Source organism: Tachyglossus aculeatus, chromosome 20 (genome assembly GCF_015852505.1).
Source record: "Tachyglossus aculeatus isolate mTacAcu1 chromosome 20, mTacAcu1.pri, whole genome shotgun sequence".
Taxonomy (NCBI): Eukaryota; Metazoa; Chordata; class Mammalia; order Monotremata; family Tachyglossidae; genus Tachyglossus; species Tachyglossus aculeatus.
In genome coordinates, this window is record NC_052085.1 from 7,889,008 (window position 1) to 7,910,951 (window position 21,944).

Consider the following 21,944-nt stretch of genomic DNA (forward strand, 5'->3'; position numbering starts at 1 on the left):
AACCCCCCCTCACCCCTCAGCACTTGTGTACACATCTATAATTCTATTTATTCATATTAATTCCTGTTTGTTTTGATGTGTGTGTATATCTATAATTAAAAATTATGGTATTTGTTAAGCGCTTACTATGTGCTGAGCACTGTTCGAAGCGCTGGGGTAGATACAACGTAATCTGGTTGCCCCAGATGGGGCATTTTACAGATGAGGTAACTGAGGCACAGAGAAGTTAAGCGGCTTGCCCAAGGTCACACAGGAGACAAGTGGAGGAACTGGGATTCGAACCCAGGTCCTCTGACTCCCAAGCCCATGCCTTTTCCACTAAACCATGCTGCTTGTGGGCGTTCTATTTATACTGATGCTACTGATGCCTGTTTTCTTGTTTTGATGCCTGTCCACCCCCTTCTAGACTGTAAGCCCTTTGTGGGTAGGGATTGTCTCTATTGCCGAATTGTACTTCCCAAGTGCTCAGTACAGTGCCCTGCACACAGTAAGCGCTCAATAAATATGATCTGTCGTCTCTACGCTACCCCTCTCCGGGAGAGGGAGTGATAACTGGAAGCTTTTTGTTCTTTTCTCAGGAAGAGAAGGGAGATCTCAGCGGTGATGGACTGCCTGGGTGAGAATACGTGCCCAAGTCCACTCCAGCTTGCTGAACCAAACGTGATGCCAGAAAGAGAAAACTAAGTGGCATGGATGGTGGAAATAGGCACACCGGCTCCGTTCCAGCTGGAAACACTACCGTGAAAAAAGTAAGCACGGAGATAAGGAACTGTAGACCTAAGTCGTGCTCATGAAGTGCCAATGCAATCAGTGTGATTTGTTTTTTAACGGTATTTTTTAAGCTCTTACTGTGGGCCAGGCACTGTTCTAAACTCTGCGGTAGACAGAAGGTGATGAGATTGAACACAGTCCGTGTCCCAGATGGGGCTCGCAGTCTTGATCCCCATTTTACAGTTGAGGTAACTGAGGCACACAGAAGTGATTTGCTCAAGATCACACAACCGACATGTGGTGAAGTCAGGATTAGAACTCAAATCCTTCTGACTCCCAGGCCATATCTATTCTATTCTATTTATTTTATTTTGTTAGTATGTTTGGTTTTGTTCTCTGTCTCCCCCTTCTAGACTGTGAGCCCACTGTTGGGTAGGGACCGTCTCTATAGGTTGACAACTTGTACTTCCCAAGAGCTTAGTACAATGCTCTGCACACAGTAAGTGCTCAATAAATACGATTGATTGATTGATTGACTAGGCATGCTGCCTCTCTTGTCTTGTCTTGGTATCTAACTACACCAAACAGGCCTCCTGGGTCACCAGGCATGTGATTGGCCACAGTCAGCAGCAGCATTTACTGAGCGCCTCTGTTCCAGCACAGAACTGAGAATCAGGAGATCTGGGTCCTCATCCTGGCTCTGCCACTTGCCTGTTGTGTGACTTTGCAGAAGTCACTTAACTTCTCTTTGCCTCCATTCCCTCACTGTTCAATGGAGAAAAAATACCTGTCCCTCCCTCCCTCAAACTGTAAACTCCATTTGAGACAGGAAATGTGTCCAGTTTGATTCTCTTTTATCCAACCCTTATCAAAGTGTTTGTTACATAGTGCTTCTTACCATGTTATTATTAATATATTCAATTTGAGTGCTCCTCCAAAAAAACCCCCACTATCAGCTGATTTTATCTGCATGACATTCTTGAGGCAGTAATATTGTCCCATTTTACAGATAAGGAGACGGAAGCCCAGAGAGATTGTGTGTGTTACCTGAAATCCCACAGCAGTTCATTAGCAAAGGGAGTAGACACACTCTTCAGATCTCCTGCCTTCTGGTCCCCAGCTCTTTCCACTAGACATTAGGCCATAGTAGTGCCACTGAAGATGGTGAACTCCAATGTATTGCTGGATACTTGGATCAATCAATGATATTTATTGAGTCCTTACAGTGTACAGAGCACCACAGCTTAGCTTACTTGCCTTACCCCATCTTCCTCCCGCTTAATCCCTGTCCCACATGTGACGCTCAGTGTCCAACCTGATTATCTTTTATCTACCTCATTCGTAGCGCAAAATATATGCTTAACCCACACCAACATTATTATTGCATTGGTCTCACAGCTTCAAAGGCTTATTAATAACATATCTCCTCCAAGAGGCCTTCCGTAAGCCCTTGTTTCCTCTTCTCCCACTCCCTTCTGGTTCACCTTTGCTTTTAGATTTTCACCCTTTATTCATCCTTCCTTCAGCCCTACAGCCCTTATGTACATACACATAATTTGTTTATATCAATGTCTGTCTCCCTGTAGACTTAGCTCATCAGCAGGGAAGAGGTCTACCAAAGTTGTTATACCCCTCCAAGCTCTTAGTACACTGCTCTGCACACCATAAGCGCTCCATAAATGCAATTGATTGATTCCTCCTCGACTAGGAATTGATTCTGGACCCCAACAATGTTCACTTCATTTTCCTTTGAACCGTAGCAGAGTTAAGGGCTTTACTCTCTTCCCCATCAATTTACAGAGAGACGATACGTAATCATGTCTGCTCTCTCTGATTTCCTTATGCTGACATTGACAAGAATGTTTTCTCTTGAGACCCAAACCCCATACAGGAATTAAAACTAAAAAAAAAAATCCCAAATTGCTGTATGAGATATTTCAGATTGAATCCATTCATTTCTTTTAATGTGTACTTTAGAAACCTCATATCAATAGGTCAGTTCATTAGTAGCATTTAAGTGCCTACTGTGTGCAAAGCCCTGTGCCAATCACTTAGGAGAGTACAATAGATCAGTCCCAACAGAGCCCAAGATCCATGTGAAACCTGTTTTTAAAATTTACCTGCAGGTTGTTTGTTTGTTTTTAAATGGCATTTGTTAGGCACTTACTATGTGCCAGGCACTGTAGTAAGTGCTGGGTTAGATACCAGCTAATCATGGTGGACACAGTCCCTCTATCACATGGGGCTCACTATCTTAATCCCCAATATTACAGATGAGGGAATGAGGCACAGAGAAGTTAAGTGACTTGCCCAAGGTCTCAGAGCAGACAATGTGGTGGATCTGGGATTAGAACCCAGGTCCTTCTCTTGAGAAAAAGAGCCTCAAGACTCTGCAGACCTGCCCCAAACCGAGGGTTTCAGTATGACCCGTAAGAGTCTGTGAGACCTTTACCACAACAGAGGCAGTGTGGTCTAGTGGAAAGAGCACAGGCTTGGAAGTCAGAGGATTAGGCTCCTAGTTCCAGCTCTACTCCTTGCCTGCTGTGTGACTTTGGGTAAGTCACATAACTTCTTTGTAAAATCATCTGTAAATTGGGTATTAAAAATTCCTGTTTGTCCTCCCTCTTAGACTGTGAGTCCTATGTGGGACAAGGACTGTGCTCAATCAACCAGTGGTGTTTGAGAGCTTATGGTGTGCGGAGTACTGTACTAAGTACTTGTAAGTGTACAATAGAGTCAGTAGACATGTTCCAGTCCACAATGAATTTGCAGTCTCGAGGGGAAGACAGATGTTAATATAAATTATGAATATATACAAAAATGCTAAGGGGGCTAAGGGTGGGGTGAATACCCAGTCCTTGAAAGGGTACAATGCATAGGCAACCTATAATCTGCTCCATCTAATTGCCTTCGATCCACCCCAGCACTTCATACCCAAGATTGGGAGCACCCCAAGGAGGGAGCATAGCCCCAAGTTTGACTAATAAACCCAAACCAACGCCAAATTTCTGCTCCCTTTGAAATTTTCCAACCCCCCCGACCCACTAAACCGTTTTGGTGTCCTGGACTTGTGCTTCTGCTCCAGATGTGGGATAAACCTCCAAAGATGGGTTGTTTGGGGTAGGATTAAATGAGCCCCCAGTGAAATGCAGAGGTGATGGTTTAAAAAAAAAGAGTAGCTTCATGGTAGGCTCATTTGAAAAGACATGAACAGATGAGCTGGAATATGGGATCTTCTCCAGGTGGGGATCTCAGCCTATCATTCCTCACACATTCTTTCAGTTACAAAGATAAAGGTAACTGGGATGGCTTGTTGACTCTCTTCCTGCCGCCGGAGCCTTCCAGCCCGAGACAGCCTAGGTTCTGCCGGCCCAAAGAGCCCCTGACTTCTGGGTGGGCCTCCAGTCCCCAGCTGCTCTCCAAGCTGCTTTACCAGCGAAGCATAGCTAAGTAGGACCAAATCTTGGAACACAGCGGCAGTGACCACAAGACCGGCTTCTTTGCCCAACACGTCACCATCATGTTCCCCTTGCCCAATCACACATGTCTCTGATTTGGGCTCCCGGGGTGGCCCAGGTCACCGGGCCAAACGCTGCCCTGCCTCCCTCAGGGATCAGAGAGGACGGTGCTCACCTTAGTGTGGTTCTTTGCACAGAGTACATGCTCAATAAGTACCACTGACTGATTGGGAGGAAGAGGTCTTTTCCTACTGCCAAGTCCCCTGGAAAGCCAGGTCATAGTAATAATAATTGTAGCATTCGTTAAGCCCTTTTCTATGGGCCAAGCACCCTGCTAAGCAATGGAGAAGATGCAAGATAATCCCATCGGACACAGCCCCCGTCCCAGAGACCCCCAGTGTGGTACTCCCAGCCATCACCCCCTCCACAAACTCCACGGATCCTCAGCCCAGCAGAGTCTGAGGAGCCAGTGTGGCCCTACGGAAGGAGCACAGACCCAGGAGTCAGGAGATCTGGTTGGTCTTCCCAGTTCTGCCACTGGCCCACTGTATGAGCTTGGGCAAAATCACTGGACCGCTCTGGGCCTCAGTTTCCTCATCTATAAAAGGGGATAAGATACCTGCTCTCCCTACCTCTCAGAGTGAGGGGCCAAAACTCTGCCAGTCGTATTACCTGGTACCTACTCCTGTGTTTTGGCACATACTAAATACTCAATGCCATCATTATATTCTTGGATAAATATTGGTCTGTTAAGAAAACAAAAAAAAAAACAGCATTCCAACTCCACCCAAAAAAACTCCATTGGCCATCTCACTTTTGGGAATGTTATTTGAATCTCGCCCCATTTACAACTCTGTTATACTTTGCTGAAAAATATCTTTGTTGGGGGCAGAAACAGAAGCCTTCACCTGTTTTTCATGAAGCTGAAAGCTCCCTTTAGCAAGGGGAAAAAAAGTCTCTGCTGCCTTAATAAGCATGTCCATGTTCTTGAGAGTGTAGATGCATCTGAATCAGTAAAAGAGGATCTTTTGGAGGGTTGCCTGATTTAGCTAGTGCTACCCTCCAGTCAAAAGTAAAAATCAAAAGTCAGAAAGTCAAAGAGAGAAGCCACGGGCACCCTCTATGTCATCTCCAACTGGGAGCAGTCAAAGGAAGCCACTACATACAAATCAGTCATTGCCATGATCTTTGAGAAGCAGAAGGGAGATGGTGCTTTTATTTTTTAAGTAGACCCTGAGACTATGATCGTATTAACATTTTAAGCACAAACTCCTTAAGTTGGAAAATCACAAAGAACTCATTGTATGACAGAGTTTCTCTATTTGAAGCTCTCTTTTAAATTTGTGTCAGATCACAATTTGCTGTCTGGGAAATGTAAATTAGTTATTAATGAGCCAAAATTCTAACATCAAAGCCTGCACATCCACATGCCAGAGAGAAACAAAAACCTCTCACAGCAATATAAACCGCTCCGCACTCTAGCCTGGATAAGGCATTCATTTTTACTTCTTGCTGCTGAATTAAAGAAGCCGCGTTTAACTATGTGGTAATACAATGGCAATTGTACCGTTAACATTACCTCCACCTGAGCACAGCATGGCATTCAGATTTTTAGAAAGTAGACAACATCCACGTTTTATAATCAAAAAAAGCACCTTCCCAAAGCTGGGATTGTGTTTTTAATAATAAAGATATTAATAATAATAAATGATAGTGGCATTCACTAATGTGCCAAGCACTGTGCAGGCCTCAAGGGTAGATAGAGGGCAATCAGACCTCATACAGTCCCTGACCCGCATGGGGCTTATAATGTAATGGGGAAGGAGAACAGATATTTAATCCCCTTTTTAGCATGAGGAAACAAATTCAGGGAAGTTAAATGACTTGCCTAAGGTCACACAGCAGATGCAGGAAGGTGCAGAGGCAACCCAGGCCTCCTGAGCCCCAGTCCTGTGCTCTTTTCCATCAGGCCAACTATTCATTTTTAGTGTTTGGGCTTGGAGCACGATCCAGATTTAAGCCTCTTAAATAAACTAGAAACAATGATCTGGTTTATGGTGTTTTGAAGCCCGTTATTTTTAAAACACTTCCATTTTAAAATTGAGAACAATAATATGAAAGACAGAGATCATGTCTATCAACTATTGCACTCTCCCAAGCATTTAGCTCAGTGTTCTGCTCACAGTAAGCTCTCCATTAATACCACTGCCTGATATACACCAAAACTTCACATTGCTAGATTTTCGAAAAGTTGGTTAAAAGACCTGCAGTGATAACTTCCTGAACCTTCAACTACAAGATTTAAGAGAAGCTTTTTAAATTTTAGATTGTGGCAGATGTTAGGATCCTTGACATTTTGTCTCTATAGCTCCAAATAGTTTCTCTGGGAGATTCCTAGTGTCCTGAAAGAGCCCCTTTGGCACAAGGAAGGGAGATTCTCCTTTGGGTTCCTAGTCTTAAGACTCTTCAGAGAGCTCACTGAGAACTGCCCAACTGCTCAAATATTCCCCAGAATCCAACTGAGAAAAGTCAGAAACTGCACCCAAGACCCTCCTGAGAGGAGACCTTTGACTACTGCAGAAGATAAGGTTTCTGTGTGTTTTGAAAACTGATATTTTACATTTAAGAGGAGCAAAAACTTTAATGCCTCTCCAAACATTCAAAAATCAAAACAAAGTTGGTAATTGGTCACCTTCTTGCATTTATCAGACTACATTGTACTGTCAATTCCCAACGGGCAGGAACTGTATGTAATCTGCAGACTAACCTCGAGACTCCAAAACAGTAGGAATGAACGATCTCCCCAAGTAAGGGGTAGCCTACTGGACAGAGAGTAGGCAGACTTTGGTAGTGCTCCGGCATTGATTCCAGATGGTTTATCGTGTGGGCCCATACACTGCTCTGGTTAAAAGGAAGGACTGCAGTGAGAAGCACTGGCATCACTTGCTACCGTGCTGAAATACCCTCCCAGTATGTCGGAGCTGCTGTATCTGGTGATCCCTCAGTGTCAGGCTGGGCATTGCTGTCTTCTTCCATGCCATAGACAATACTGAATGGCAACCTGTTCAACATGTACAGTCAGCCAATCAGTGGTATTTACTGAGCGCTTACTATGTGCAGAGAACTGTACTGAGCGCTTGGGAGAGTACAGAGTTAGCAGACACATTCCCTGCCCATGACGAGCTTACGGTGTACAACTGCAGCCTTCACACTCTCAGACATAGCCGTGGACCTTCCTGAGTGTTTTATTGCTGACCAAAGACACACAATTTACTTTAGAACTTGCGGAAAAATGGGTGACTCTTCAAAGCCCCTTACTTTTTTTATATCCTGATTCTGTGGCAAGAATTTGTTTGCATTATTGTTTGTCTGAACTCTATTATAACTTGTCCCCTAAGCAGTTCTGCCAGTTCATTCCCAACTCTGACTGGGAATCAGCTGTCTTAATAAACCCAGGTCTAACGGGAAACTACCCACAGTAAACTAAGCAATTTCAGGTAGGGCATCCGTTCTTGTCTTAGTGAGTTTACTAAAGAGTTTAGTGCTCTGTTATGTACAGGACTGCATGACATCCAATCTTTTTTGTAAGATCCGCATCCTTAGACACTGAGCCCCTTTCGGGATGGGGACCAGGTCCAACCTGACTATCTTGCATCTACTCCACTGCTATCCTATATATACTTCAGTGCTTGGCACATAGTAAGCTCTTAAATCCCAGAATTAAAATGAATCCTTAATTCACAGGGACCAAACTTCGGACAACTTAAGGTGGTTCAGAGACGCGGCCTCCAGGGACTAGGATTAAAAGAACCGGAAAGAGGGTTGGAGGAAGGCAGAGGGTAGGCTTCTAGGGTTGGGGAAAGAGAACCCCAAAATTCACGGTCATCCTACTTTAAGTGGGATACCTGGTCACACTACCATGATGAAACAAGTCCTATACACATATTGACCGACACTTTACACCATCCATCACCATTTGACTCAGTTACTACTCCATACATAATGTCACTCGGCTTTAAAGTTTCTTTCAAAGAAGTGGGATTCCAAGGAGTTGGTGGAAGATAGTACCATTTTGGAGAGCAAATGCTTATTCTCTTTAAAAAGTTACACTGCCTTTCTCAAAAAAACCTTTTAATATAGGTATTTAGGGAGTTCTTTTTGACTACCTTGAGGCAGAAGTTCCAAAAAATAATTCCACAAGATCTGTACCTCAGAGAACACCATACCAGGCACTTCTTGGTCTTCCAGTACTGGAATTCTGGAAAATGGAGGTAGAGGGCAGGAATTTTGAGTTCCATTTGCATTTTAGAAGAGTCAGTCATGTTTAAGCTCGTCTGCCTGTTTACAGGAAGGAATCCAAGCCCCCAGAAGAACAAGAGGGAAAGTGGAGAAGCCTCACTGTCAAGATGCCCATGATGGTATGTCTTGTACTTTTAGCTTTGTGCCATCCACTTTGAGGGGTGAGTCAGGCACTTCAGCGCAACAGCTTTGGCCATAGCACCTTAGACACCAGCTCCATGACGCTCAAGACACCTCACCACCACTCCCACTGGCTCCACTTTCCCCTCTTTCAGTCTCATTCAACCGACACCACTATTATTTGGTTTAGATTTTCTGAGCCACAGTATCTCTCCCCTTCTTTCCCCACTCCCGCTACAAAAAAGCACGCTGGATAGTTTGGCTTTTTTGCTAAATAGCTTTCTTTTATAATGGAATGGCCAATTTAATGGAGAGACAGCACACAGCTGACAATATTGGGGAGCCTGTTTTTAATGAAACCGAAGGAGTCAAAATGTCTTAGAAGTCACAGACTGCTTTTCATTTAGACTGTTTAAAGGCCACCTGAGCCTCAGCTTTCTCCCTCACGGTTCACTCCACAAGCTATATAGGAAAGCTTAAAAAGAAAGGACACATGGAGGAAGGAGATTGAGACACTCAGAAATCCTCTTATTTGTATACTACAAATCTGGGGTAATTTTACCATGCTCAAGTTCTTAATGGGGAAGAGGAAACGAAATTATAAAAATGACTATTATTTGAAGAAAATGGCCTTCATGCAGCATTCTCTCATACACAGACACACACACACACACATACATACATACATACATATATATCTCTGGTTAATCCTTATCCTGGAGGGATGTGGATGTAGCATCAGCTGCCAGAGCAAGCCAGCTCCCCCGAGCTGTGCCTGTCCAAGTCTCCCAGTTAAAGAAGTCTGGCAGTGTCTGTCTTCAGAGAGGCTAAGATGCGATTTGAGACTGGGGCCATCCCTCAGAGCGAGGGCAACACATGGCTGTTCCCTTAACGCTGAGCCCCATCGAAAGAAAGCCCAACTCCTCTCACACGTGACCAGTGAAAGCCAAGGATGGAACTTCAGGGTCTGTCCCAGCATTGGGGGGGAGCATACAAAGACACCATGTGGGCTAGTAAGTGAGGCATTCCAGGGAAGGAGGCTAGCCCCTTTCTGAACCCCTATCACTTGCCTGTGAAACTGGAGGAGCCATCTCACAATAATAATAATAATTATTATGGTATTTGTTAAGTGCTTACTATGTGCCAAGCACTGTTCTAAGCGCTGTGGTAGATACAAGGTACGCAGTTTGTCCCACGTGGGGCTCACAGTCTTAAGCCCCATTTTACAGATGAGCTAACTGAGGCACAGAGAAGTTAAGTGACTTGCCCAAGTCACCCAGCAGACAAGTGGCGGAGCCGGGATTAGAACCCACAACTTCTGACTCCCAAGCCCGTGCTCTTTCCACTAAGCCACACTGCTTCTCTAAGAACAAGAACAGGGGAGAACCCTTGCCCCTCCTCTCAACTTTTATTTTCTCCCCCCCTAAGCAAAAGCAACAATGACTAGAGGAAATCCTTTGTGGAAGACTTCCTACCATTTCCCAGCTCCTTTTTTTTTTTCTTTTGGTAAACCTAATGGGACCAGGCTGCCTCTCCTGGCAAGTTATACTTTATGGAATGCGATGAAAGGAATGTTCCGTGTTTCCTGTCAAGGGTGTTTTAGAAGGAGGCCCCGGTCACTGCCGGTGTTTGTAAAAGTCTCCGTTATGTTACTACTTCTGTGTCCCAACTGCCAATTAAGCAGAGCTGCCTAGACCAACAATCCAAGATCTAGGCTTCTATATAGCTGGGACTCTAGAGACAGTGACTTCCACGTGGGTCAACCAGATAGGGAATCAGTCTTAAAAATGGGGAGTGAAATAATTAGTGGTGTGTAAACCCTAACTATATGCCAAGCACTGGAGCGGATACAAGCTACTCAAGTGGGATTACATGATTAGCTCACAGCTCACATTAGCCCCACAGACTAAGGGGGAGGGAGAACAGATATTGAATCCCCATTTTACAGATGAAGAAACTGAGTGCTTACTATATGCAGAGCATTTCACTAAGCACTTGAGAGAGTACCACACTGTTGGTACACCCAGTTTCTGCCCACTAGGAACTTACAGTCTGGTAAGGAAGACAGCCACTGAAATAAATTACAAATTCGGGAAGCAACAGATTACAAGGATATGTACATAGTAAATACTACTGATTGGTTTTCAACACCCATTGAGCTGTATTTTCCATTTTACTGAAGCTCACTTCATCAGTCCTTCACTTTGTACTGACACTGTTTCATTTTCACGTTTCAGAAAGTGTTAGAAATTAGATCCAAACAGTTTTCAAGAACAACAAGTGAGCTAAACCCCAAAAGAACAAATACTCAAAACTCTTGGGTAGAACAATTCGAAACTTAAGATGTACATCTCTTACTCCACTTGCGTAAATCAATCAATGGTATTTACTGAGCACCCCCTGAGTGTGCAGTACCATCCTAGGCACTTGGAAGGATAAAAGCAGAAGAGGCATGACCCCTTGCCCTCAAGGAGCAGTCATCTAGGCCTGTGCCCTTCCTCTTACCTGTTGTATGGCTTGCGGAAATAATAATAAGAATGGTATTTGTTAAGCTCTTACTGTGTGCCAAGCACTGTTCTAAGCGCTGAGTACTGTTCTAGAGGTGATGGCTGCCCAGCCCCGCACTGTGGTAAAGGTCTTTGACTCACTGCTGTTGTTGTGCTGCAACTCGGGAGGGACCTGGGAAGTGAAGAGGAACTTCCAACCATTCCCCCCGCCCCCATCCCCTCTGATTCTGAGAGGAACGGGGTAAGGGCGCTCTCAACCAGATATAATCACCTCAGGGCCCAAAGCAGGATGGAGGAGGCCTAGCTCTTCCCTGTCGGTGAGCGTGGAATAGTCTTCTGATGTTACCCTGGGCACTGGGCTACCCCAGCTCACTGACAGAGTAGTCCAGCAGGCAGATGCCCAGGTACCCACTGAGGCAGCCCAGCATGGTTCCTCAAATGCACCAAGGCCTGAGAGTCAGAAGGGCCTGGGTTCTAATCCTGGCTCTGCCACTTGTCTGCTGTGTGATCTTGGGCAAGTCACTTCTCTGTGCCTCAGTTGCCTCATCTGTAAAATGGGGATTAAGACTGTGAACCACACGTGGGAGAGGGACCGAGTCCAAACCAATTATCTTGTATTTACCCCAGTGCTAGAACAGTGCCTGGCACATAGTAAATGCTTAATAAATACCATAATAATTGCTATTATCATCACTTAGTGAGGCGATCAATACATGAAGTGCTCAATAAATATCACTGATCGACTGTTGCCTACCCAACAAGCATTTAAGATTGCAGGGGCTCCTTCTGGGTGCCCAACCACCAAATCAGGTAGACTCAGTATTTTAATACAATCTTTGGTATTGAATTCTTTTGGGGACTACACAAGATGAGTTCCAAAGTGACCCACGTCTGCTTTTATTCCTTGAGGCTTTCTCTGTCCCTTTCACAGCCGACGGAGGAATTCTAAGCATTTGTCTGGAGCTGGCTGCTCATTCAGGGCCTGAGGTTTATGGACAGATGGCCACTTGGGCCAAGATCTCGGGAGAGACAACAAAAACAAAACGAAAAAAAGTCTCGTCACGGGGCAGACGGGTAAAGGTTTCTTTGTAAATCATCATTTTCTGGGTCCTCCCGAGAGAAGAGTCTCAATTAGCCCCGATAAACAGGCCCTTCAAGTACCCTAGATGGCTAAAAACTCAAAGAGAATGACTGGAAAATAACCTCTTGAATACTTTAGAGAATCAGAGGAGCCAATAGAGTGGTACTAATGGGGGAAGCAGGGGAGCACTGCGGTCCAATTAACATTGTGGAATGCCTTACTCAATGCTTGTCTTCTGTTCCTACCACAACAAGCTTCAGCTACGATAAGTTGGCATCACAGGTTTTTGAGTTTTTTGGAACATTGAGCCTCACCGAACTAACTCCGCCCCTCATGTAGCGCTTTTTGCAGCATTTATGGGAAGACTAGGTGGTCTTGTTACTTCATCTCATGGAGTAATCCAGTTGGAGCAACAGAGGATGATTTGGGGACACCGATGGAGCTAGATTTGAGGTGGGAGGCATCAGGGATTCAACAAAGCCATCCAGAAGCAAGAGAATGGAAAAAGAGAGGCTATACGATTGAATGAATGAATAATTACAGCCAGGAAAAGGTCATAGAACAAGCTGCAGAGGGATCAGGTTGTGTCCATTCAGCGTGCCATTTGGAGAAGCCGGGTGTGAGCTGGCTGGAAGGAAGCTTTTTAATGAGGGTCCAGGAACGCCTGGCCAGTCAGAGGGCAGAGTGTTTTCTGAATGGCAAGATGAAGAATATAAACACTGAGGGAGACTGAGATGTCGTATTTGAGCCCGAGAAGGCAAGACTGCCCCCCAAACCAGGAAGGTAAAGCATATAGAGATAGTAAAGGATGATCGGGGGGAAAGATTACCCAGATTGTAGGGACTGAGAGATGGGGTCAATTTATGCTTAATTTTATGGGGGGTTTATTCAGCTGTCCTAGGTAGGTAAAGTGAAATCAGACAGACCCTCAAAACAAAGCCCTCCTATTTATTCTGCCTCTGGCAGGAGATGTCAGCTTTTAATATAAAGGACAACAGATTTCAGGGGACAAATTATGGATCTCTGTTGCCTTGCTAGGAGTATAATGTTCAGGAATGATTCCTGTTTTATTATTATTATTAATATTAATAATAATAGTATTTGTTAAACACTTACTATATGCCAAGTACTGAACTGGGTGCTGGGGTAAATACATAATAATCAGGTCAGACACAGTCTCTGTTCCACACAGGGCTAAGCTGAGAGGAGGAACAGGGCCTGTGTCTGATGTGGTTTTCTAGTATGTATCCCAGAGCTTGGCATAACAGTTATTAAAAAATATTGGATAGTCACCTTAAAGAGCAGAGGAGAGGTTGGAGAGCCAGCAAAGGACACTGAGGAGTGGTGAGAGATAAGAAAAGAAAGAAGAGATGATCCTATCAGTAAGATTTAAGGTGAGATTCTTTCTAGGAGAAAGGAGGGTCAATTTGAGAGGTCAAGGTGGACCAGGACAGAGTGGATTCCAGGAGCCAGAAGCAGGTCATTGGAGACCTCCATGAGGATAATTTTAGTGAAGTGAAGACAGTGGAAACCAGATTGCAGGACATGATGGTGCCGGTGAGAGGAAGTGGTGTATATGTCTCATTCAAGGACAGGAACAAAGAAAAAAAGGTTGAGAGAGCAGGGGGCATGATGGCCTTTTCAGTATAGAAGACTTGGGCTGGTTTGAAAGCTGGGGTGAAGGAGCTAGGGGAGAGTGACAGGGTTGGAGAGAGCAACAAAGGAAGGGAGGAGGTTGCTGAGATTTCAAGATTGATGATGATGGAGATGATTATGGTATGGTACAACTTGACACATAATAAGCGCTTAATAAACATCATTATCATCATCATCTCATCAATTTTGAAATCTTTGCACCGAGGCTCAACCTGATGAAAGACTCCATCACTAATAATATGTACTGTCCCCACTGCTTGGGGAAGAGCACTGAACTAAATGCTTAGAGAATAATTCCTAAGAAATAGAAGGCACCATATCTCTATCTGCTCACAGGAGGAAGGAGAAAAAGAGAAAAGCAGCGTGGCCTAATGGAAAGCACACAGGTCTGGGAGTAAGCGGACCCGCGTTCTAATTCCAGCTCTGCCACGTGTCTGTCGTGTGACTTTGTGCAAGTCACTTCTCTGTGCCTCAGTTACCTCATCTGTAAAATGGAGGTTGAAACCGTGAGCCCCAGTTGCGGCATGGATTGGATCCAACCTGATTAACCCCTGCATCTACCCCAGCATTTAGTACTGTGCTTAATACTACAAAAAAGACGTCAGAGCAGTCAATATGTGTGTGTATGTATATATTATATATATATATATATAAAATATATGTACATGTATTTTACTATGACAGTCTGATGGATTTAAAAAAGAAATCACTAAAACTGGGAAAACTTGGGCTGAGTTTGAAATCACAAACAGCCCATAAGTAAAGTAGGACATTAGAAGCAACATAGTTCACAGTTGTTTTCCCCCCACCATATACCTTATTTTTCTGCCCCTCGGTGCTAAAGTTTCCGATCATTGAAATCAGCCATGTCTCCAGCTGTCGCTGTCATTCAAACGGCCACTGTTTCCCTTCTGGGAATTCATTTGTCCTGAAACAGCATTTTAGCCCTAGCTCAGCACCCAATGCATTAGTGCTTTTAGCACCCAGCAATATTTGCCATCCATGGGGAGATTAGCGCAGTTACCACCGATTAAGGGGATATTTGTTCATGGCTTTTAGTCAATTGTCTTAATGTAACCTGTACTCTGAATCGCTCTAGCTTGTTTTGAACAGAGGAGTGGATATGCTATTTAGGGCCCTGGGCTTCTTGTCATCGTGATTATCCCATCAGCCGCCACCTCTGCTGGGTAACTTTCACTTTCCCGTTTTTTCCAAACCAAGACTATTCTTCTTGTTATTCATTCTTTATCATGTTATTTACTAAGTACTTAGGTGTCAGGCACTATGCTCAACACCAATCCATCAAGCAATCAATCCTATTTATATGGTGCTTACTGTGTACAGAGCACTATACTAAATGCTTAGGAGAGTGCAATATACCAGAGTTGGTAGACACGTTCCCTGCCCCCAGTGAGCTGACAGTCTAGAGGTGAAGCCAGATATTAAAATAAATCACGGATAGGTACATGATAGTCAAGGTAGTCTGTCTCTCTCCAGCAGTATAAGAAGAGGGGAGAGAAGCTATTTTTCCCTCATTTACAGATGAGGAAACCGTGACTCAGAGAGGTTAGGTGACTTGCCCAAGGTCACACAAGTCGGGGGCAGAGTCAGAATTAGAACCTGGGTCTCCTGGCTCCCCATCCAGTGCTCTTCCCACTAAGCCCCACCAACCCAATGTGTTTGCCCCATCCTTCTGCAGATAGGACTTTCCACAGAATTCCTAGCAAGAACAACGCTGCCAGAAGAATAATTCCAAATAGCCCCCATCCTTCCCCTACCACCAAATTATGGAGAGTTGTTCAGTTTGAAGATAATTCTGCTGATGAGCAACTCGCACCCATAAATCTGAGGGTACAGTGCTGCTTCCAGCCCCTTTGCCATTCTTGGACACATTGCTCACACGCCCGTGGTTAAGAGTGGGGAAAAATGTGTCCCAGAGGAACAGCATGGGGTTGGGAGGCAGGAGTCCCGAATTCTAATCCCAATTGTTCCATTGGTTTGCTGTGTGACCTGAGGCAAGTCCCTTAACCTCTCTGGAATTCAGTTTGGTTAGACAGAGATAAGATACCTGTCCACTTCCCTCGATCTTAGATCGGGAGTTTGCATGGGACAGGGACTGTTTAGGATCAGGCGGCCTTATTTCTACCCCGAGGCTTCGCTCTAAATAAGCGCTTCAGTCAGAACCGCCAGCAGAGCTAGCTGCAAGTTGAGTGAGACAGGGGATCGATACTGTGCGCTCACAAGCTGGGTGCTCTCGTGATTGAGAATGGGGAGGGGAAGGCAGTACTCCGGGCTGAGCAGCTGGCTGTAAGCAGAGGAGGGTGTCCTAATCCTGGATTTACTGCTAGCTTGTCACACGGCACAGAGGCACATCACCTCAATCATTCAGCCTCAGGTTTCCATTTGGATGTCTCGTGAACGTGAGCGCAGAGGAAGTGCTCGGGCCCACAGAATACCTCACCTGTCGCAGAAACAAAGCCAGGTTCGCGTTGATCTTTACGTGTCAGCGGCTCCTGAGGAAATAGAATCAGAAGAGTGGGGGGGGGTGACTTCTCGCCAGAAAATTCCCCTTGCCGAGAGCCAGGTGGGACACGATGTACGAGCCCGTAATTGCAAAAACATAAGTTCCCACCACGAAGGGTGGGTTGTTGCACCAGCTTCAATTACCAGGGTCCGGTTTCCCATGATCCACTCCTCATCCTCACGTGCATCTCTGAGCATTCACATTCATCATGTGGATGGGAGGGAGAGAAGGAGAGGAGAGAGAATATAAAATATTTAAAATAGCAAACAGGTAGGAAGGAGGAAAAGGAAGAGATAGATGAAGAACAGAAAGTCTAGAGAAGGAAGGATCCTTAAGAAGAGTAGAATTGCAGCAGTATGAGCACCACCCTGGGTATCAGAGGACTGGGTTCTAATCCCAGCTCTGCCACATGCCTGCTGTGTCACCTTAGGCAAGTCACTTACCTTCTCTGGGGCTCAGTTTCCTCATCTGTTAAATAGAGACTCAATACCAGGTCTCCCCTCTCCCTTAGATTGTGAGCAGCGTCCGACCTGGTAATCTTATATCTACCCCGATTCTTAGTTCAGTGCCTGGCACACAGTAAGCGCTTAAATACCACAGTTATTAGTATTATTATTATTGGGTGGAACAGATATGCCATATGCTATATGAACTCAACACACCATCTGAGCTTTCCAGTGTTATTGCGTTTTCTTGCGTGACATCAAAGACAGCCTTAGAAATAGAGTTCCAAGTCACACTATTTTAAAATAATGCAGGAGCAGAAATTGTGTCAGTTGGCCTGTGGGCCAGGAAAGCGGGCAACGTTGGAAATTTGGGGGGAGGCGGGGAGGGGCAAGCAGGGTTGCCCACTAGTCAGATCCAAGATAGGAACCTAACAGATGGCCGGGCAAGGACTCCTCTAGCTCGTTGTGGGCAGGGAATGACACTGTTTTGTTGTTGTTTTGTACTTTCCCAAGTGCTTAGTACAGTGCTCTGCATACAGTAAGCACTTAATAATCACGATTAAATGAATGAGTCCACTTAGGTGAACCCCAATGCAGTAGGATTTTTTCCTATGTCGAATCCGTGGTATTTAAGCACTTACTATGTGCAAAGTACTTCAATAACCGCTTAGGAGAATACAAAAGAGACAGTAGTCACATATCAAAAGGCGATCAAGAGTCTTTCATTTTCAAGGGGGTCATTCCTTCGTTCATTCAATATTTATTGAACGCACAGTACTAAGCGCCTGGGAGAATGCAATACAACAACAGACACACTCCCTGCCCACAATGAGCTTATGTTCTAGAGAGTTGACTGCCTTGGACAGAAGCAACGTGGCTTAACGGGAAGAGCACGGGCTTGGGAGACAGAGGTCATGGGTTCTAATCCTGGCTCTGCCACTTATCAACTGTGTAACTTTGGGCAACTCACTTAACTTCTCTGAGCTTCAGTTCCTTCATCTGTAAAATAGGGATTAAGACTGTGAGCTCAACGTGGAACACCCTGATTACCTTGTATCTACCCCCGCACTTAGAACAGTGCTTGACACATATTAAGTGCTTAACAAATGCCATCGTTGTTTATCATTATTATTATATGCCAGGCTGACAAGTATCTCAACAGGGAAGTTCCATAAGGAATGAAACTGGAAACTCTGTCACCTTGAGAGCCACCAAGATGATGGCTAAGATTCCTTAGTTCTGTTCCCCTTTAGCAAGTGCTATGGAGAAGCTGGGGAACCCCTGGGATAGGCCAAATTTTTTTGTGGGGGGGACACATTCTATCACTTCATTCATTCTGCACAACTGACTTTGAAATTCACCACTGAAATAAAGAGAGACCAACTAACTCAAGATGTAGGGGAGTGGCCAAGCCTCTAGCCTTGCCCACAGAAAACTGAAACGATCCAGGGGCTGAAGGGAAGGGAGAGTTTCCATGGTATTGAAGCCCATAAATGGGCTAGTCAAGACCGAAAGATAAGTTTGGAGTGGTGGGAGAGCTTCTCTCTGATTTACTCACAGATTTTATTCAGAAACCTTGGGACTCACCCCAAGATTCTATTGGCAGAAGGAGAAATAGAGGGTTTAGAAGCACAAACAACTTGTGAGATGGGAAGCAGAGCAGAGCTAAGTGCAGTGAGCGTTCCTGGAACAGATGGGATCAGCACCAAGTGCTTTAAAGGATTCACTCATTGGTTAAGAAAAACCCTTTGTTTTAATGTCAATTTTGAAAGAAGGGACAATGGCAACATCTATGCACCAAGAGTTCACACTGTTTTAAGAAAGGAACCAGGGAGGTCATCAGAAACAGTCAGCCCTCAGTGCTAAAACAGATGAAGAAGCAAGGCCTAGTGGATAGACAGCGCACGGGCCTGGGACTCAGAAGGACCTGGGTTTTAATGCTGGCCTCACCACTTGTCTGCTTTGTGAACTTGGGCAAGTCACTTGACTTTTCTATGCTTCAGTTACCTCATCTGTTAAGTGGGAGTTGAGTCTGTGAGCCCCACATGGGACAGGGACTGTGTCTAACCCTATTTGCTTGTATCCAACCCAGAGCTTAATACAGTGCCTGGCAATAGTAAGTGCTTAACAAATACCATTATCATTATTAATAATAATAGTAATCCCAGATCTGCCACTTGTCTGCTGTGTGACCTTGGGCAAGTAACTTCACTTCTCTGTGCCTCAGTTACCTCATTTGTAAAATGGAGATTAAGACTGTGAGTCCCATGTGGGGCAATGACTGTGTCCAACCTGATTAACTTGTGTCTACCCCAGCGCTTAGAACAGTGCTTGATACATAGAAAGTGCTTAACAAATACCATTATTATTTTTATGTGGTATTTGTATTTTTTCAAGCAAAGTTTGGTGTTGGTCAGCAATATTATACATGAGCCTTAAAAGGTAATGAGGCCTAGCATTTAATCAATGCCATTATTAGTATATGCTCAGTGGAGAAAGGAAGACTGGCCTTTTCTGCCTTTCTTGCACAAATGGATCCCAGGACTGCAAATGTTAATATCTGATACCCTAAGAATGGTGATATTCATTCTGTAAATACTCCCTGGCATTGATAACAATTATGACATTTATTAACTGCTTACTAGTGTTGAGTGCTGGAGTGGATACAGCATCATCAGATCAGACAGTCTCTCTCCTAAAGGGGACTCACATAATCAGAGGGAGGGAGGGTAGGTTCCTTACCCCATTAGACATATGGGGAAACTGAGGCACAGCATGGCAAAGTGATTTGCCCAAAGTCACAGCAGGCAAGTGGGCAGAGGTGGGATTAGAACCCAAGTTGTCCTGATTTCCAGACCTGTGCTCTTTCCACTCTGCCATTTCTTCGAGAAAGTTGGTCCATTATCAAAGAGGATGTACTAGAGAGGAACTAAAGTTAGTTTAGTTCAGTGCAGGTTGTACTTGAAACATCAAATTCGTCTATATACTAGCCCAGTACAACTTCTCTAACTGTTAGAGTCACAGCTTCTTTCATCCCTCCAACCCCACCTTAATAGCTGACAAACCCTTCCACCTCCCTTCCAGCCTGCCCAGATGGCTGACTCTGAAACCCTGCCCAAGTTAAATACAAACCAAAAATGCCTTATTACAGGACAATAGACTTTAATGCTTCGAAAGGGATTGCAGAAGTGACGCGTGTGTGAGGTATGCAAACGCAGAACAGGATGACCCTTTGGTGAATGCATCAGAAAGAAAAAGAAAAGCAGGAGGGAGAGACAAGAAATATATTTATAAATGACCTGCCATTATATGAGATATCATAACAAAGGCCAGCTTACACAGACATCAGGGCATCTCCCCCAACTCAAGTTTTTGGTAGGGGGTGTGGGGAGAGGGGATGTGTTGAAGGGGCCTTCCCTTTGGGCCAACTGCCCTAGACCAACCCCATGGTCATTTGGAAGAGCTAGAAGATGTGTCCATTCTCTCAATGGTATTTGTTTAAGCACTTCCTATGCAACAGGCACCATATTAAGCTTTGGGGTAGAAACAAGCTAATAAGGTTGGACACAATCCCTGTCCCACATGGGGCTCACAGTCTTCATTCCCATTTTACAGATGAATTAACTGAGGCACAGAGAAGCTAAGTGGCTTGCCCAAGGTTGCACAGCAGGCCCAAGGCAGAGCCAGGATTATTACCCAGATCTTCTGACTGCCCAGGCCACTGCCCCTTCCTCTGGGTCATGCAGCTGTTAAGTGTTTACTCTGTGCCAACCACTATACTAAACATAGAGATAGAGACAAGATAATCAGGTTGGACACAGTTCCTGTCCCACTTGAGATTCACAATCTAAGTAGGAGGGACAAAGGCAATCTTTGCCCTTACTTGGGAGAGAAACAACAAAGCTGAAGTTGTCTCCCTCACTCCTCCTCTCTTCTCTTCAGGTCATTCTGTGTTGATCCCAGAGATGGCTTCAGGCCAAAGTCCCCTTGACTCTCCTCCTGGACCCCAAAGTCATCCCACAATTCAGTCATAGCGTGAGGTTAAAACAAAGATGGTTAAAACTCTTGAAACAACTTAAGACAAAATGCATCTCCTTGCCCACTTAAGCCAAGTCCAAAAGATAAGCTTTAAAAAAATGGACACATCACCCATACTTCTCAAAGCCCCCGAACATCCGCAGTGGCACTCTGTGCCCATCCCATTTGAAGAGGGCCTCTCTGTTGGCCGAATCATCTACAGGAATGCCCCTGCACCTTTCCACTTCCAGCCTACAGACAGGGCTCTCCTTTGTCTTCTCAACCCATCCCACACCCAAAAGGGCCAAGGCCTCCCTTCTCTTCCTCCCTTCCTGCCATCTGGAGGAATAGAGCTCCCTGGATCTCTCTACCTCATCAGTTTCCCACCCACACTATTTGCACACTATCACGTTTTTTTCCTCCTCCCTGACTCTATCCCTCTGTCCAACATTACTTAATATTGGGTATTGTTCTGGAAGCCCACACTCGGACAGGAAGCATTGTGACTTGGTGGACAGAGCACAGGCCTGGGAGCCAGAAGGTTCTGGGTTCTAAACCTGATTTCATCACTTATTTGTGCCTCAGTTCCCTTGTCTACAAAATGGGGATTAAGCTTCCCTCATCTGTAAAATGGGGATTAAGACTGTGAGCCCCATATAGGGACATGGATTGTGTCCAACCTGATTACTTTTGTATCTACTCCAGTGCTTAGAATAGTACCTGGCACATAATGAGTGTTTAAATACTGTTGGGGAAAAAAAAGAAAGACCCAAAGGGCTGTTGAAGGCAATGTTTTGGGGGCTGCCCCACTCCAGACAAGGTATATTTCCCGCCCCCTACTTTATTTCCCTCCCTTCCCCCACCATTTTTTAACAGACCTCTTTTTAATTTACTTGGATATTTATGAACATCTTGAATATAGCCTAACCATGTTAAGATCCACATACAATTCAAACATTTGGTAGTTCATCTGAGATGGGAGTAGAAATTAAATTGCAGGCAGCAAAGAGCGAAAGTTTTTACAAATGACATTGCATATGGACATGTGCAGTTACCTAAGTTGACTTGGTTAAAAGGTTACCAGACAATAATGATGGTATTTTCCAGGGGCTTATTATGTGCCAA

General features: G+C 44.8%; 1 long non-coding RNA gene across 1 annotated transcript in view; it reads left to right on the forward strand.

Annotated features, from left to right (window-relative positions):
- Positions 1 to 604: 604 nt before the first annotated feature.
- Positions 605 to 21,944, forward strand: part of LOC119941207 — a 45,171-nt gene continuing 23,831 nt past the window's right edge. The window contains exons 1-2 of the long non-coding RNA XR_005455196.1: positions 605 to 749; positions 8,518 to 8,587. This is a non-coding gene — a long non-coding RNA (uncharacterized LOC119941207). The remainder of the gene's footprint in view (positions 750 to 8,517; positions 8,588 to 21,944) is intronic.